The 12888-nt window shown below is 35.2% G+C and overlaps 1 pseudogene; it reads right to left on the bottom strand.

The window, feature by feature from the left end:
* Positions 1–11636: 11636 nt before the first annotated feature.
* LOC115297220 lies at positions 11637–11867 on the bottom strand (annotated as a pseudogene).
* Positions 11868–12888: the final 1021 nt, after the last annotated feature.

Raw genomic sequence — 12888 nt, 5'->3', positions numbered from 1 at the left:
ACAAATATTAAAAGCAAAATAAAAATCAACTTTTTTCATGTAATGTAACTTCATTCTAAAACAAAGCTCAACAACATTTCTGGTAATATAAAAAAATATTCACTACCAAACAGAGTAAAATTTACAATGTTTAGTATTCAATAAAGAATTACCAGGTAATGGCGCACCTGGGTGGTTCAGTCAGTTAAGTGTCTGACTTCGGCTGAGGTCATGATCTTATGGTTCGTGGGTTCGAGTCCCGCATCAGGCTCTGTGCTGACAGCTTAGAGCCTGGAGCCTGCTTCTGGTTCTGTGTCTCCTTCTCTCTCTCTGCCCCCTCCCCCCCACGCTCTGTCTCTCTATCTCTCAAAAATAAAAACATTAAAAAAAAAAGAATTACCAGTTAACAACAAAGCAGTGAAATATGACCCAGAATGAGGGCTGATCAATCATAACCAACCCAGTACTGACACAGATGTTAAATTGCAAATAAGAATATTAAGTATATATTATAAATATATTACATATATTCAAAAGTTAAATAAAGATGTGAAACATATAAAAAAGTATACTTCTAGAGCTGAAAACTACAATGTATGAGATTAAAAAAATACACTGATGGGATTAATGCCAGAGTAGATTAGACATTGCAGAAGAAAAGATAAATGAACTTGATAGTAAAGTGATAAAACTATCCAAGATAAAACACAGAGTATAGCATCAGAGAAATGTGGGAAAAATTCAAATGGCTTGGTATGTGTATAATTTGCATTCTAGAAGAAGAGGAGAAAAGGAGGGAGGCAAAAAAACAAAAATAAAAAAACAACTAATGAACACATTTTTTAAAATTTGTGAATAATGTATTAAGTACACAAATCTAAGAATCCCAAAGTTCAAGAAACATGCAGAAAATTATACCGCAGCACATTATAATTCAGTCCTCAAAACCAGTGAGAAGTAGACAATCTTAAATTCAGTGTAAGAATAAAGACATATTACGTACAGAAGAATAAAGACAAGGATGAAAGCATATGTCCTGTTTTAAACAATGGAAGGAGACAGTGAAGCAACATTTTCAAACTAGTGAGACAAAAAATTGCCCTCCAGAATCAGAGAGAATTCAACCAATTTTTTAAATAAAACTAGTCATTTGAGAGATTAAATAAAAACCTAAATCTAGTTCTTTGAGAAATTCAATGAAAGTAATAAACCTCTGGACTGAGATATCAGGAAAAAGAGGGAAAATACAAATTAGCAGAACCAGGAATGAGAGGTAACATCTGTAAAGGTTCTACATATATTAAAGGATACTAAGATTATGAACAACTTTATGCTAAAAACTACAATTACTTAAATAAAACAGACAGATTCCTTGAAAGATCCAAGCTACCTTACCTAGCTCACTCAAGCTAACTCAAGGAATAGATAATCTTAATTACAGTAACCATAATAGAATTATGTCTATTACAGTAACTGAAATTTAGTTTAACAAAAACAACAACAAGAAAGTTCACACAAAGAAACTCCCAAGAGTACACGGTTTCTCTGGTACATTCTATTTAAAAATATTAAGAAAAAACTAATATCAATTCTATAAAAACTCTTCCAGAAAATTTAGGTAGCACTTCCTAACTGATTCTTTGAGGCCAGGATTACCATGATACCCAAATCAGAAAACCACAGGCCAATATTTCTCATGAATACAGATCCAAAATTTCTAAATAAAATCTTAACTAATCAAATATAACAATATATAAAAAAGCTAATACTTCATGACCAGATGGGCTTTATCCTAGGAACATAAAATTGATATAAGATTTGAAAATCAGGGCCATCTGGGTGGCTCCGTTAACTGTCTGACTCTTGATTTCGGCTCAGGTCATGATCTCTTGGTTTATGAGATCGAGACCTATGTACAACTCTGCATTGACAGCATAGAGCCTGCTAAGGATTCATTCTCTCTTTCTCTCTCTCTCTCACTGTCCCTCCCCAGCTTGCTCTCTCAAAAAGAAAAAAAAATAATTGAAATCAATCAGTATAATTTACTATATCAACTAGAAAACAAACCTAAAAAAATCCAAAATATAATCGTCTCAATAAGTACAGGAAGAGTATTTGACCAAATCCAGTATCTATTCCAGATACAAAATTCATAGCAACATAGGAACAGGAAGAAACTTTTTAACTTAAAAAGGACCGCTCTGAGGAAACTATAGCTAACATTATACTTAGTGGTAAAACATGAATGTTTTCCCCCTATGTTCAGGAACAAAACATTCTCTCCTATTATTTATTTATTTATTTAATCTCTTTACTCTCTCCTATTTAACATTGGACTAAAGGGTCTAGTAAGTGAAAGGAAGCAAGAAAACAATATCACACAGATTGGAAAGGAACAAGTACAACTGTTACATACATACATACATGACATGAATGTGGATATAGGACATTCAAAGCAATCTACAAAAGTGCTACCAGAACTAATAGGTGAGTTTATAACAGTTTATTAAATGAGGCAAAAGATCAACAGGCAAAAAATCAATTGTCTTTTTATAATATCCATAAATAATATTAAATTTAAATTAATAACTAATACCATATAGAAGAGCATCCAAAATATGAAAGCAATGAGAATTTTTCTTTAAATTTTTAATGCTTTTATTTATTTTTGAGAGTGGGGGAGAGAGAGAAAGAGAGAGAACAAACAAGTTGGGGAGGGGCAGAGAGCAAGGAAGGCACAGAATCCAAAGCAGGTTCCAGCCTCTGAGCTGTCAGCAGAGAGCCTGACACAGGGCTTGAACTCGTGAACTAGAAAATCATATGCTGAGCTGAAGTTGGACACATAACCTACTGAGCCACGTAGACATCTTTAAATGTAGAGATGAATTTGACAGAAGTCATGAAAAAATTTGAGTAGTGAAATTATAAAATACTGCTGAGAGAAGTTAATCAGGTCATAAATAGAGAAATACTAGGCTCATGGTCCAGAAGATGCAATATTATTAAGATACCAATTCTCCCTAAATTCATCTATAGATTTAATACAATCTCAATGAAAATCCCAGTTAGTTTTTTAATATAAATGGATAAACTTTTCAAAATCCACTTGGAAACATAAAGGAAGAGTCAAAAAAAAAAAGAAGAACAAAGTTGAATGATGGAAACTAGCTGATTTCAATAGTTATTGAAGCTACTGCAACCCAGGTACTGTGTAGTGTAGTATTCAACAAGATAGACAAATAGGTTAATGAAACAGAATATAAAGCCCACAAACAGATTCATCCAAAAGTCAGTTCCCCAACTGATTTTGAAAAAAATGCAAAGCAGTTCAGTGAAGAAAGGGTAGTCTTAACAACAAATTATTTTACAACTAGATATTCACATGCAAAAAATGAGCTTTAATCTTAATACAAAAATTACCTTAAAACATCATAAAACATAAAACTAAAAGCTGTGCTGACAGCTCAGAGCCTGGAGACTGCTTCAGAATCTGTTTCTCCCTCTCTCTCTCTCTGCCCCTCCCCCACTCATGTTCTATCTCTCTCTCTCAAAAATAAATAAACATTAAAAATTGTTTTCATTTTTTATTTTTTATTAAAAGTTTTTTAATGTTTATTTTTTTTTACATTTATTTATTATTGAAACAGAAACGGAGCATGAGTGGGGGAGGGACAGAGAAAGAGGAAGACACAGAATCTGAAGGAGGCTCCAGGCTTTGTGCTGTCAGACTGACATTTTTAAAACGTCAGGCTAATTGGTTGTTTAATTTCATAATCCTGGAATAAATTTCCTAACAATCCAAGACTCGATGAACACATTGAGTGGGTTCCTCAATCAAAATTAAGAGGAAAAAAATCTTGTATTCTTTCACTTACTCTCCTCAGTAGAGATCTGAGAACAACTATGTTAATGCATCTTCCCTTTTATTATCCAGGATCAGACATTGCTAACAATGCTTGCCCAGTAGAAGCTCATATATTTTCTGTTAGAGTCATCTGATGATAAACTGTACATCTTTGTTGTTTAGTATAGTTTGGCTTCACCTTTCTCCTACTCTTTATGTAAGATTCATCTATTTTTTTATGTTTATTTCTTTTGAGAGAGAGAGTGAGAGAAAGAGAGATTATGCAAGCACATGTGCAGGAGCCAGGAGGGGCAGAAGAGGGAGAGGGGGAATTCCAAGCAGGATTCCTTCACGTTGTCAGTGCAGAGCCTGACGTAGGGCTCAAGCTGAACTGAAATCAAGAGTCCAACATTTAACCAACTGAGCCACCCAGGCGCCCCAAGATTTATGTATTTTTAGTATTTTGAATATTTTTTTAAGATTGAATAAAGCCAGGGGCGCCTGGGTGGCTCAGTTGGCTAAGTGTCTGGCTTCAGCTCAGGTCATGATCTCACGGTTTGTGGGTTTGAGCCCTGCGTAGGGCTCTGTGCTGACAGCTCAGAGCCTGGAGCCTGTCTGTCTCCTTCTCTCTCACCCTCCCCTGCTCATGCTGTCTCTGTCTCTCAGAAATAAATAAAAAACATTTAAAAAAAAGATTGGATAAAGCCAAACACATTGGAGAACCCAATCTAACCATCAAAGCTGTGTCCTACTTAGCAGAATTATAGGCAGCCTTTTAAAGAAAAAGCTTTATAGCCAGACATGTTCAATTTGACTACTACTTCAAGCTGTGTGACTCTGAGCAAGGTATTTTGTTTCTCTGTGTTTCAGTTTCCACTTTTGTAAAATACGGATTATAATTGTACACTTACCTAATAAGATTGCTATAGAGATTCAAAGGAAATATAATTAGCACAGGGACTGAATTGAGTTTACATATTTTTTTTGTGCCTGTTAGTATCCAGTTGCCGTGTATATGCTAGGACCATCTAAAATTCTCCAAAGTCTATAGATGTCCTGTGTGTCATTGGCCTCTGATGCCTCACAGAAGATGTTATAAACCCATTGAGAGGAAATTGGACATGAAGTTTACTCCTTCTTCCATCTTGGATGACACGACCATATATATCTGAGATATGAGTTGTTATATTGATGGGAGGGAAGGCATCTGAAAATAAGTGAAAAGCTGCAGAAGGAGAAGACGTTCTGGGGGGGCTACATAAGTTTTTTCCAAATGTACCCTCTGAGCCAAGATTGTAGAGAGTCATAGTCTCATGATGCCTGCATAAATGGGAATATGAGACCAAACTTTCTCTTTTCCACTCCAGAAATCTGAAGGATTAAAGCATTAACAAGAGGTGGTCTTAAAACCCTCAAACTAGATATAAATTATTCTCCTTGCTTTCTCAGCTGATTTTTAAAAAAATTTCTCAAAGTAAGAAGGTGAAAAAAATATTCTTATTGTTGACTATTACTATCATCCTTACCAATAATAGGTTATCTGTTGAGGTCTTGCTATGAGTAAGACATGGCACTAGATACTTAATTTTTGTTATTCCATTCATCCTCCCCAAAAAATAAATGTTACAGAGTCATTATTATATTTCTCATTTATAGATGAGAAAGCTGAGGCTTGGAGACATTAATTATGGAGCTGTACTACATACAGCTAGTAAATATCACGTGTGGGCTTTGAACTCAATTATCTGATGCTAGAGTCCATATGTTCCTGCTATGGAATGCTTTCAAGCATGTTTGTCTGGGGCTGAGATCGCTTAAGCACCTAGATCTGAGAATCAGATCTTGATTTTAACATTACTTATATAATTTCAAACTAATAACCTAAACTCAGTTTTCTCAACTGTCCTATTTACCTTAGTGTTTGATTATAAGGGAAAAAAGTATAATTCAGTGCTGTAATTTACAGTAAGAATTTGTATGTTCTATATAAGGCTACTTCTTTATCACCATGTTTATGATTTTATAGCCCATATTAGTTAACAATGGTTTTCAGGTACCAATTAAAACAAGCATCTTATTGAATTAAGTTTAGAACCTAAAAATAATCATAAATTTTTAATATTGCCATAATTACCTAAGGAGGATTCCAGTTTGATCACAAATATCATAGAAATGCTTAGGACAAGTTTCCAGACACTTAGTATATTAGCAAATAAGTTAAGCTTTATCAAGAGATATAGTACAACCAAATTTATTGCCATTTATCACTTGTATAAGTTGAGCCAGTTTGAATTACCTCAATATCAAATCTCTCAATGAATATATATAAAGGAATGTCTTCCTATAACAAGTAGACATATGATATATATTTGTTCTCTCTCCTTATGCACATAGAATCATATTTTCAAAGTTCAGATCATGAGAACTTGATCAGCTTGAGAAATTTGTAAAGAGAAATAGAAGATAATGTGACAAATAGATTTTAAGAACATATCCCAAGAGTCCTTATTGAAAGTCTAAAGAATTTGTATTTTACAGTGTGACAATGGAAAATCATTAAGTATATCTGACTAAAGAAGGTACATGCTAGAAGTTTTGGGTTAGAAATACCAGTGGTACATCAGAAGAATTCAAATAATGAAGGAGACTTAAGGCAAAAACAGTCCAAGTGGCAATTTAAAGTTTGGGAACTGAAATAATGGCAGCAGTGAAAAAGGAGAAGAAATGAATAAAAGAAATAAACAAATCATAGTCAACTCTAGATGGTGGGGATTGAGCTTGCAAAGGAAATGTTGAATCTGATGGCTTGAAAGAATAGATATATCAAAAATAGAAGTACAACAGTTAACTGAAAGTAAAGACAGTTAGGAAAGAAGCGTTTTAGCATAGAGAATTAGAGGTGATTTCAAGATACCAAGAATTAGCCAAGCAAAGAGTTAGAAAAATAGAGAATTGGAGTCCAGGATCAGGTTAACAGATTTGACATTTAACAAAAGAAGATGTTTTCAAAGGATAAAAATTGGGAGAAAAGATAAGAGGCTTGGACTAACATATTTTATATATAAGAAGGATAGTAAGAATATAGAGAAGAAAAGGCCAGAGAAATAGCTGTATCATAATACATATTTAAGAAGATCTAAGAAGATAGACTTTCAAAATGAAGTTGCAGAGGAGGATAGGAATTGTGTTGTCTTCACAATGTTAGGAATCAGAGTTTTAAACCAAAGGGACAAAAGACAGGCAAAAAAAAAAATACAGATAAAAATTTCTTAAATTACTGAAGAGAAAGCAGAGAAGAAAATAATATTTACTGAGGGCCTATTATGTGCTGATACATGTGCTGGACCTTGTGTGACAGAACTAGAGAACTGAATATTAATTAGAGAACGTTTCTTCCAAGAATAATCCCAGGGGCAAATGAACCATCTTACAAATGACTCAGAAGAGATACTAATGGGGAAATTGGCTCAAGTTAGAGGAGCTAATTTTTCATTACCGTTGAAAAATTTTCAAAAACCAACTACTACAGTCAACAGATATTTCATCCAAGTTGTTAGGTGAATTGAAAATAGTAAATTGAAGCAGTAGTTTTTAAGCAGAGTGATAGGGTGATGTGTGTAAAATGTGTATTGAAAGGTGGATCAAAGTTTAAGGTCACTTTCCACTACTTGTAACTGACAACCATGAACAGTTTTCCGATTTTCAGTCTATTCTTATAAAAAATAAGATAATTATGATAGAAACTGTCTATAATTTTTATGATCATGACATTGAATAAGTTTATATAATGGAATTCAAAACTGAATCTTATCTTAAAGCTTGAAAACAATGAAGCACAGGTAAATCACGCTATATATAGACCAGGACCACACCTAGCCCAGAGTTAAGTCATAACGTTCATGTGTAAGTGCTTCTCACAGTCTTCGAACTGAGAGAGAAGATGTGATGTTATTCAACACATACACTGGAAGTTTTATCATCAAAACTCAAGCACATTCAAGCTACATGATAGAATGATTTCCTTTCTGGAAGATGAAAAACAATACCCGAAACAATAAGACACAGTTGGTACATATAAGGTCAAAATGAATATATAACAATTTGATGACATAGCACTTGGGATTTTAAGCTGGGGTTGGCAGGTGAAGGAGGTTATCAAGTTCTGCTCATCAGGGATAATGAGTATCATTACAATTTTCTTTTTACAACTGGTCATTTTATAAAAAGAAATATTATATTTTTAGGATTTCACTTAAGGACACAAAATTGAGAAGATTAAAGCCACACACACACACGCACACACACACAGAAAGATTCAAATTGGCAATCACAAAGGTAACGATGAGAGGTTTGCTCCCAAGTTTGATCTCTGTCTTGTGTACTCTGGCCTCACAAACATTACAGTAGCACCTCCTGGGTAAAATAAAGAATCTTGATTTAGAGTCTACACATTCTCTTCCCAGTTAGACACGCATTCAATTGCTCCTGGGGGGATATTTTATGACATCAAGTGTTCATTGCTACAATATAAATGGGAGAAAAGTGGAAGAGAGGAGGAAGGAGCAAACTAAAAAGAGAAATTTCATTTGTGCTTAAAGTTCAGGTTTAGAGCAACAGTATCAACAGCGTTAGCTCTGAAAACAAATCTTCAGTGCTCGTTATTAGAGGCACAGATGAAGGACTTCATGCACTATTTATCTTGAGCTTCAACAATCTACACATACACACATACATACACACACAACATTTGAAAAAATTGGGAATCACTGCAATAAAGACCCAAGTAAGTGTTGCTTTATAAAATACACATAGACACTAAATTCTAAAGAGTTAAGATATTACTATGTAGCCCCAAAGAGACATCTATTTATTGTACTACATGCTCTTCTCCCTTCTGATGTTCAAAGGCTACAGATATATCTAAATTTAGTTTATATAAATTAAATCCACTGAAAGATCAGTTGACATTAAAAAAACTTCCCACTGCCAACCAAAAGCATTTATATCTCCAGCTACTTTGTGGATGAGCAATTACTCTTTGCTGACCACCCATGCAGCAAAGAGTGCAAAGATGTGCACATCTTCCCCACAAGTGAACTTTAGGAGCACAGATTAGTTTGCAAAACATAATGCCTTAGACATTTGGAGATAAGAAACTCCCTCTATTAAAAAAAATACACTTATGGGGCGCCTAGGTGGCTTAGTTGATTAAGCATCTGACTTTGATTCAGGTCATGATCTCACAGTTTCTGGGTTTGAATCCCACGGCGGGCTCTGTGATGACAGCTCAGAGCCTAGAGCCTGCTTTGGATTCTGTGTCTTCCTCTCTCTCTCTGCTTCTCCCCAACTTGTACTCTATCTCTCTCAAAAATAAATAAACATTTAAAAAATACATTTTTTTACTAAGCTAGTCATATAGCTTAAGAGTTTTATAATTTAGGGGCACAAGGGTGGCTCAGTTGATTGAATGTACTACTCTTGATATTGGTTCAGGTCACAATCCCAGGGTTGTGGGATCGAGCCTTGCATTGGGCTCCACACTCAGCATGGAACTTGCTTAAGATTCTCCCTTTCTCCCTCTATTTCTCTCTCATTCTCCCTCTGCCCCTCTATCCCATTTGTGCTGTCTCTCTCTCCCTCCCTCTCTAAAATAAAGAAAAAGAGTTTTCTAATTTAATATTATCTGGGCAAGTTATGCAGCTGAGGTAGGTTATCTCAGATTATACCTGGTACTGCAAGATTTTCTCATAAGGTCCTAGAAATGTAAATCAATATTAATAATTCCTAATGGAGTTTAAATTATATGTAAGATTGAAATGTATGACAACCTGTGTATGTTTTCTAAGGCTACCATAACAAAGTACCACAAATTGGATGGTTCAACAATAGGAATTTATTGTTTCACAGTTCTGGAGCTGAGAAGTCTGAGACTGAGGATTGGTAGGATTGGTTCCTTCTGAAGGTGGTGTCTTCAGTCATCTCTTGGCATGCAGATAGTATTTTCCTGGGTCTTCACATCATCTCCACTCAGTACATGTCCCTGTATCAAAACGTCCTCTTCTTAAGGACATCAATCACACTGGACTAGGAGCCCACCCTACTCTAATATGACTTTCTTCTAACACATCTAATTTCATCTGCAATGACCCTATTGCCAAATCACATTCTAAGATATTGGGGATAGAGACTCCATAAATCAGCTCTAGGAAGGACACAACTCCACCCATAATGCAACCCTAACCATGAAGTTAAAAGAGTACTGAAGCAGCACATGGTAGCTCAGTCTGTTAAGTGTCCCACTCTTGATTTTGGCTCAGGTCATGACCTCACGGTTCGTGAGGTAGAGACTTGCATTGGGCCTGGTGCTGAGAGCGAAGTCTGCTTGGGATTTGGATAAATTAATTTCCAAAAAGTGGTAAATTTTTTCAAAAGAAATTACTAAATAACTCAAAGCTACATTACTTATCTGGATAATATATCAAATTGTATAATCTGCATCAAAAAGGCTAGAATACTGAGAGGTCAATGTTTTGAACAAAGAGGGCTGTCAGCTGTAGTAGAGATTACTGGTGCTCACCCACATCCTCTCTTATTTGCTGCTTTCTACTTTCATATATTAGATAGGACCTTGTGACCTCACAGGGGACTGTGAGGAGAAGTGGCCTATATCATTTCCAGTGTAAGGCATGGCTAGCTACTGCTTAACACTCTGGCACTCACTCAGATGCCCTGGAAGTTTTGTGTTCTGTCATTCTGGATCCACAAGGTACAGACTGAAAGAAAGTTGCCCTGCTGTGGCACTTGCCATAGACTTTATATATCAATCCACTAAGTATATCTGTCACTAGAGCATAGTCTGATCTACCCTGACTAATGACAGTAACACCAATATGTAGACTTTATTTATTCGTCTGTCACTTTTAAACTTTTTTAAGATTTGCCAAAAAACTTAACCATTCCACCTGGATAGTCAGAGAAGCCCAACTCACAGGTGACTTCTCCCTAGAGAAGTCAGATTGGCAACATAAAAGAAGATATCATACCCACTTGCATGGTATGAAATCCATTCTTCACTTCACAACTGTTCTAAATGTATGGGACAGATGGAGAAACAAACTGCCATCAAAAAGTTGCCAGCTTTGACATTCCTGGGACAAAAATGCTTCCAAAAGGGCATAACTCCACAAGCTTTCACAATCTGGAGGACTAATTCACTTCATCGCCTTCATCAAATTGTTAGGAATAGTACAATGTTCATTCACTGGGATAAAACTAATGGAGAAAACAGGAAATGTCATGGTGCTTTTGTGCAAATTAGACATTTTATTTTAACTTCAGAATTTTGCACAAAACCACCAAAAACTTCCTTTGAATATAAGAAACGGAGAGTTGACTGATTGGATTGCTCTAAAGCTATTGTGTCTACATTATATAATTGTCCATAGAGACTATAAAATTTCAGACATTATACCTGGAAAAAATACATTTGTTATGACCTGAATTTTTACTGAAATATTTGAACTCTCCACTAATATGGCGGGATCTGGAATCTGACTGTGTTTGACTCCCAGCTATCCCATTTAATAGGAATGTGACTTTGGACAAATAAATTGTTTTGCTTCTTATACAATGGCAATTATTCCTACATTATAGTGCAGAGGGCTTAAATGGGTCTCACATATGATAATCCACATACCACAGGGCCTGACAAAGTGTACACAATGCATTTTAATTAGTATTACACAACAATGCCTTTAATTAGTATTACATGAACAGAATTAAATTAAAATGCGAACAACAAACTACTTGTAATTTTAGTTTGAGCAGGTGCAGGTGTGCTGCACTGGTGAATAGCTCGGGCTGTTGGGTTTGTCTATTGAGCTCAAATATGTTTTACAACTTCCTCAACATTGGGTGAATAATTGAGTGAATGTGGGTGAACTATTTAATTGCCGATTCTGCAGTTTTTCCCTCTGTCAGCTGAGGTTTCAACTGATAAGAATAGATACTGCACTTGATCTTGGCCAAAAGGTCGAGAAGAGATGTCACCTGAGGTTGAAAAGCATAACCCAATTTAGGGGAATGTGAGAAATAAATATGAAAAACCATGAAAGGTCCTTTTATCACAACATCACTTTTTTCAAAAGTCAAAATGGATACTGTATATACATCATTACTATTTAGAAAATAGTTATTAAGTCTAAGTACAAAAATGTTATTTGATCATTATGTTGTAGTTATTCCCAAGATAACTAAGATCTAGCATTTGATAATATGTCAAGCCAGACTCAAAACATCAGTATTTAGAAATATCATGGAAAATTACTATATAGTTTAAGAAACACTTAAAGATCAAGTATAAAAAGATGGTAAGGGGCAAATAGCTGGCTTAGCCAGTAAAGCATGCAACTCTTAATCTCAGTGTTGTGAGTTTGAGCCCCCTGTTGGGTGGGGAGATCACTTTAAGAAAAAAAGAATGTTTATACTTTATGTCTAACAGCTGAAATATTTTGCATGGCTTATAATTAGATGTAATGAAATCTATCCAAAATAAAAGCTTTATTAAATACATTATAAGAAACATCAACAATTAAAAACAATCTTGCAGTGTTCAGCATTTTAGATAGTTTCAGGATGGGTTGAGACAATACACACAGTTGAAATAAACTGTGATTTTGGAAAGGAATTTAAATTCACACACACACACACACACACACACACACACACACACACAGCTATCCAACTTAGCAGGAATGTGACTGGGCTAGATTTGAGGAATGTGGACTGACTGGGAACATAGAGCAGGAGCAAATGCAGCTTTCTAGGAGTTTTCCTTTGGTTAGGCTGGGTACTATTAAAGTAGAGAAAGAAGCCAGGAAATCACATTTCTATTACACTACCAATCTTTTTAGTAGGGAAATACTCTTTCAATGCCCAGGAAAATATGTACATTACGCTTCTCCTACCTCCATTTTAGGAAAAGTTCATAAGCATGGAGCTGACTTTATCCGTGAACTCTACGGAGCTTCTCCACGTGGCCCTAGCCCAGGAAGAAAGAAGCAGCA

Source organism: Suricata suricatta, chromosome 7 (assembly GCF_006229205.1).
Source record: "Suricata suricatta isolate VVHF042 chromosome 7, meerkat_22Aug2017_6uvM2_HiC, whole genome shotgun sequence".
Lineage (NCBI taxonomy): Eukaryota > Metazoa > Chordata > Mammalia > Carnivora > Herpestidae > Suricata > Suricata suricatta.
This window is presented reverse-complemented; position numbering and strand designations above follow the sequence as displayed.